The 5,375-nt window shown below is 39.0% G+C and overlaps 1 non-coding gene across 1 annotated transcript; it reads right to left on the bottom strand.

Moving 5' to 3' along the window:
• Nucleotides 1–4,307: 4,307 nt before the first annotated feature.
• On the bottom strand, nt 4,308–4,414 carry LOC141709523 (small nucleolar RNA R71). The gene has a single exon (XR_012570094.1). It is a non-coding gene; the product is annotated as a small nucleolar RNA R71 (small nucleolar RNA).
• Nucleotides 4,415–5,375: the final 961 nt, after the last annotated feature.

Here is a 5,375-nt window from a genome sequence, read left to right as displayed (position 1 = left end):
GTGTTCCACGTGTCAATGCTAAGGAAGTATCATCGGGATACCAGACACATAGTGGAGTACGAGCATGTGGATATGCAACCAGATCTGACTTACGTGGAGAAACCAGTAAAGATTATGGATAAGAAGGAGCAGGTACTTCGGAACAAAGTGATCAAGCTAGTCAGAGTGCTATGGCAGAATCATAATGTGGAAGAATCAACTTGGGAACTAGAGAGCGCAATGCTAGAAAAGTACCCCCACTTGTTTTCTATTTGATTCCGGGACGGAATCCTTTTAAGGAGGGGAGACTATAATAACCCCAAAATTTTGAACTTTTTGTAACCCTTATGAATAGTGTTTTTGCTGATATTGCTGAATAAGAAAACTTTTCATGCCACACTAGGTAGGGGTTCTTTGATTGATATTCTGAGATTTTATTAGTACTCTATATGGTATATAAGTGTATGTAAAGATCATCAGAATCCAATTCCGAACACTTTGATTTTTCCCGAAAATCCACCAGATACCGAAAGAATTGAGCATAAGATAACAGGATAAAAAGGATTTAAATTAAAGGATTATAAGAGAGGATCATAAAAGGAATATAATGTACTGAGAAAGGTTAAGGAAACCCAAGTAATAAGATCCCGGGTATGATCCCTCAAACGATAAACGAGAACGAAAGTTAAGCGAACCGTATAATAGATCAGCGGTCATTAGCCAAGTGATTAAGAGTTAAGCAAAGGGTTAGAGGGGAGTGATGTCACCTCACCAACAAGAAGAGGACAAGTGTGGGAGGGTGATATCACAGGATGACCTAAGCATGACATAAGGGAAGGATGTGTGGTTGATTAATAACCACACAAATTTTCATGGTTAAAAATTATCAAAATAAAACAAAATCAACCAACCAACAAATCATTTCACCAAAACACAAAGTTTATTTCACTTTCTTCATCAAAAGCTCTCGGCTTTCTTCTTCTTTAAAGAAATAAAAAATTCAAAATCCTAGTTCCAAGTTCATTAATTAGTGAGGTAATTATCTAAGACTCCTTATGCATAGATATAGCTATCCTATAAGTTTGAGCTTCTAATTCATTCACAATCTCTTCCTAAAAATCATGGAAGAAGAGGGTGAATAGTGTTTTTCAAGAACTTAAATTTTTGTTCTTGAGTTTTTGTTTAGATTAAGCTTGGATAAGGACTTTTAAGGGTGATTCCAAGTTAATTACTTGATTCTCCACTCTCCAAGGAAGGTATAACCCCTCCAAACCCTAACTTCACTTGAGTATTAGGTTTAGTTTTGTTGTTATGGTTCATGAGAAGCATGATTCTTGTAGACTTAGAGAGTGGTTGGTTTTATTATGTTTTGGAGTTGTAAATCTTGATGATTAGTTAATAAACTTAAGTAAACTCTTAGTTCATGATTGAGAAATAAGTATGAATTGGTAATATTGAGTTGTTGGGGCTGTTGTAGTATGGTATGATCGGATTTTGGTTGTATGAATGAATTGTGGTTGATTGGTGGTTGGTTTGGAGTAGAATAAAATTGGTAATCGCGTAAACATAGCCGTCGTAATGTCCGATTTACTTTAGACTGTTTTTGCTCTTAACATTAGGACCCGAAAACTCCCTGTAAGATTTTGACCATTGCCATGATTAGATAGTTCATGTTACGAGCTTCGTTTTGATATGTGGTTCGTTTGAATCCGATGTACGGTTTAGGAGAAACGACCGTTTTAAGTAACGGCATTTCGCGAAGGAACCATTACCCCTCGCCTTACTTTGAAACATAGGTTAAAGACCTTAAAGGACTAATTGGAGTATGAATCATTTATGTAAAGTGTATTAGGCAGTTGGTAAGGCACTCGCGAAAGAATCACCTTAAAACCCTTAATGGTTAATTTATTAAAAATGGTGGAGCCGAGGGTACTCGAGCGACTTAAGGGAATCGTTGAGCGCAAAGCGAGTGTTAGAGTCTAATTGGTTAAAGTATAGATTCATAAGCGACTTTGGTTTAATTCCAACTTATATATTGTTTATAGGTTACCAGACTCATCCCAAGCCATTTGTCACCCCCAGTTGCTCAGGCAAGTTTTCTACCCGTTATACTGTTGTTATGATGTATACATATGTATATGCATTATCTTGTGATAGATGCATGATGGTTAATTAGCAAATTCTTGCGATATATTGGAGCATGTGATATGGTATATATGTGATAAGTGGCATTTTATACCACTTAGAACGTCTTAAAATGGCTTAAATTGGTGTCTTGAAATCAAGTATTTTGTGTATTTGATGCGTTTTTCTAGTGTTTATGCATTTCAGGGTATTAGTTGTATTTCGGGGGAGTAATCGTCATGAATAAGCCTTGGCATGTGTTCATCATTGAGAGAGAGAAGAAATGGGCAGATTACGGCGAAGGAACAAAGCAAACTCAGGAATTTTCCAGAAGGGCCCTGAGCGCCCGCTCAGCTATGCTGAGCGGCCGCGCAGAAAGCTGAGCGCCTGCTCAGCTATGCTGAGCGGCCGCGCAGGGTCGGGGAAAAAAATAATTTATTTTAGGACTTCTATTTCTGTTTGGCTTCCACTTCTATGTAATCTGAGTTTTATGGGACTATTATATAAGTAGATTTGGAGACGTTTTCAAGGGAGAGGATTGTGGTATTACGCAAGGAGCGAAGGAGATAAGGAAGAAGACCGTTTAGTGCACAACAACGAAGAAGAAGCATATTTTCTTGTGATTCTTGTTTCGTTGTAACGTTGGATGCTAGTTTTCTTACCTTGAACCTATTTACTCTTGTGACGTACTCTGATTTAATATAATTAGTTTAGTTATATTTTCTTGTGTTTGTTTATCATGATTTCATATGAACCCATGATGACGATACGTGCTATTATGGGCTAATCGTGATCATGGGGTTGCAACGGATTTATTATGGAATTCTTTAGTTAATTGTTTAATACTTTAGTGTGTGAGGATTGTATGATATCTAGTTTTGGTTGTGCGTATTCGTCTTATGTGCGTCGCGAACATATAAGATAGGGTGTTAATCTCTTGTGAAGCGACGGTGGATCTTGAGATTTAGAACTTGCCATGCTAGCATAGGTTCATGTACGTTGTGCATGATTAGTGGGTAACTCTAACAGTTTTATTTGCCCTATGTAATCAAAAGGAATAACTTGTGCTTAAATCGTTGTGTTGTCAATTTCTGTAGACATATAGGAACTCAACATAATTGATGACTATTCAACTTCTATCTTGATTGTGGATGTTGGTAGAATGGTATTAGTACAATGAAAGTTGGCTTTTATCAGTTTTGTGTTATTCGATTAATATCATCACTGTCACATGCTAAAGGTAATAACAATGACTATTGAAGGAAGTAGTAATGAAGTTGTGATCTCATGAGTATTTTATTATTGATAATTTGAAGTGTTAATTAAGTGATTAATTAAGTAGTTAATTGTAGTTAATATTTAGTCAACAATTCTAAGTGTTAGTGTCTTAACATTGAGAAGTAATCATACATTGGTGAGTGAGTTTAATTAGACAATAAATTAGTCTGAGTCTCTGTGGGAACGAACTAGAAAGTATTCTATATTACTTGCGAACGCGTATACTTGCGTGAATATTAGCGTGTGTTTTCGCTCTAACAAGTTTTTGGCGCCGCTGCCGGGGACTCGGCGTATTTGTTTAGTTTATGTACTTACCATCATTGGTCATTAGGACTCAGTGATTAGGACGTAGTAGTTACTTATTGTTTCTGGTTGTGTTTCAGGTACTTTAGCAAGCGTTTATGCAAACTCATTCTCGTACTCGCAAGAGGACTTTGGATACAGCTGAAGAGACAGACGAAGTTCTTGATATTCCGGAGAAGTTAGATTTTGAAGATTCGGATTCAGGAACTGAGCGGAAAGAACCAGTAAACATGGGTGATCGTATTGTTCAAGCTGATCCAGCTCTTATGGATTTTTCTCGGCCAAAAATTGATGACATTCAGTCAAGCATTCTTCATCCGGCTATTCAAGCTAACACCTTTGAAATCAAGCCGGGCACTATTCAGATGGTGCAGAATTCTGTTTCTTTTGGAGGAGCGGCGACTGAAGACCCCAACATGCACATAAGGAATTTTGTCGAGATCTGCAGCACTTTTAAGTATAATGGCGTGACTGATGAGGCTATCAACTTGAGGCTTTTCCCATTCTCACTGAGGGACAAGGCTAAAGACTGGTTACATTCTGAACCAGCTGGGTCCATCACTACGTGGCAAGATCTTGCGCAAAATTTTCTGGTGAAGTTTTATCCGATAGCAAAGACTGCTGCTATGAGGAGTGCTCTTACTCAGTTTGCGCAGCAACCTACAGAATCTATGTGCGAGGCTTGGGAACGCTACAAGGAAATGTTGAGAAAATGTCCACATCATGGAATGCCTGATTGGATGGTGATCACTGGTTTCTATAATGGTTTGGGGGCCCAATCTCGGCCCATGCTCGATGCAGCAGCTGGAGGCGCCTTATGGGCTAAAAGCTATACTGAGGCGTATAATCTTATAAAGACTATGGCTGCAAATGAGCATCAAAACCCAACTCAGAGGATGACGTCAGGTAAGGTAGCAGGTATTCTGGAAGTTGATGCAGCCACCGCTATTGCAGCCCAGCTTCAAGCGCTATCAATGAAGGTTGATTCTCTGGCTACATATGGAGTTAATCAAATAGCTATGGTTTGTGAGCTTTGTGCAGGTTCTCATGCTACGGATCAGTGTTCTCTTGTCAACGAATCTGTTCAGTATGTGAATAATTATCAGTGACAACAGCAGCCTGTGCCAGCGACCTATCATCCTAATAACAGAAATCATCCAAATTTCAGCTGGGGGAATAATCAGAATGCTATTCAGCCACCATATCATCAAGGAGTGAGTAAACAGTTTAACCCACCTGGATTCCAGCAACCACAGCAGTATGCTACAAGGCAATCATACCCTCAACAGGGAAGTACAGCTGCACCTACTAGTGCTGATTTTGAGGAACTTAAGCTGTTATGCAAGAGTCAGGCGGTTTCTATCAAGACCTTGGAAAATCAAATCGGTCAATTAGCCAATGCAGTGCTCAATCGTCAACCTGGCACTCTTCCCAGTGACACGGAAGTACCAGGCAGGAAGGAAGCTAAAGAGCAAGTCAAGGCTATTACCTTAAGGTCTGGAAAAGTTGCTGATGCTGAAAAGGCAAAAGAAGGAGAAGCTGAAATTAGAGATGAAGAAGCTAAGCAAAAGGAGAAAGCGGCGGAACCAAGGAAGACTACTGTTGAACACACTCTGCCTGAGGCTAATACAGGGGAGAAACAACTCTATCCTCCACCACCTTTTCCTAAGAGATTGCAGCAACAAAAGCTG

The sequence above is a fragment of the Apium graveolens genome, chromosome 2, assembly GCF_009905375.1.
Source record: "Apium graveolens cultivar Ventura chromosome 2, ASM990537v1, whole genome shotgun sequence".
In the NCBI taxonomy this organism is placed as follows: domain Eukaryota; kingdom Viridiplantae; phylum Streptophyta; class Magnoliopsida; order Apiales; family Apiaceae; genus Apium; species Apium graveolens.
The sequence above is the reverse complement of the archived record's forward strand: the minus strand, read 5'-3'. Positions and strand labels throughout refer to the sequence as shown.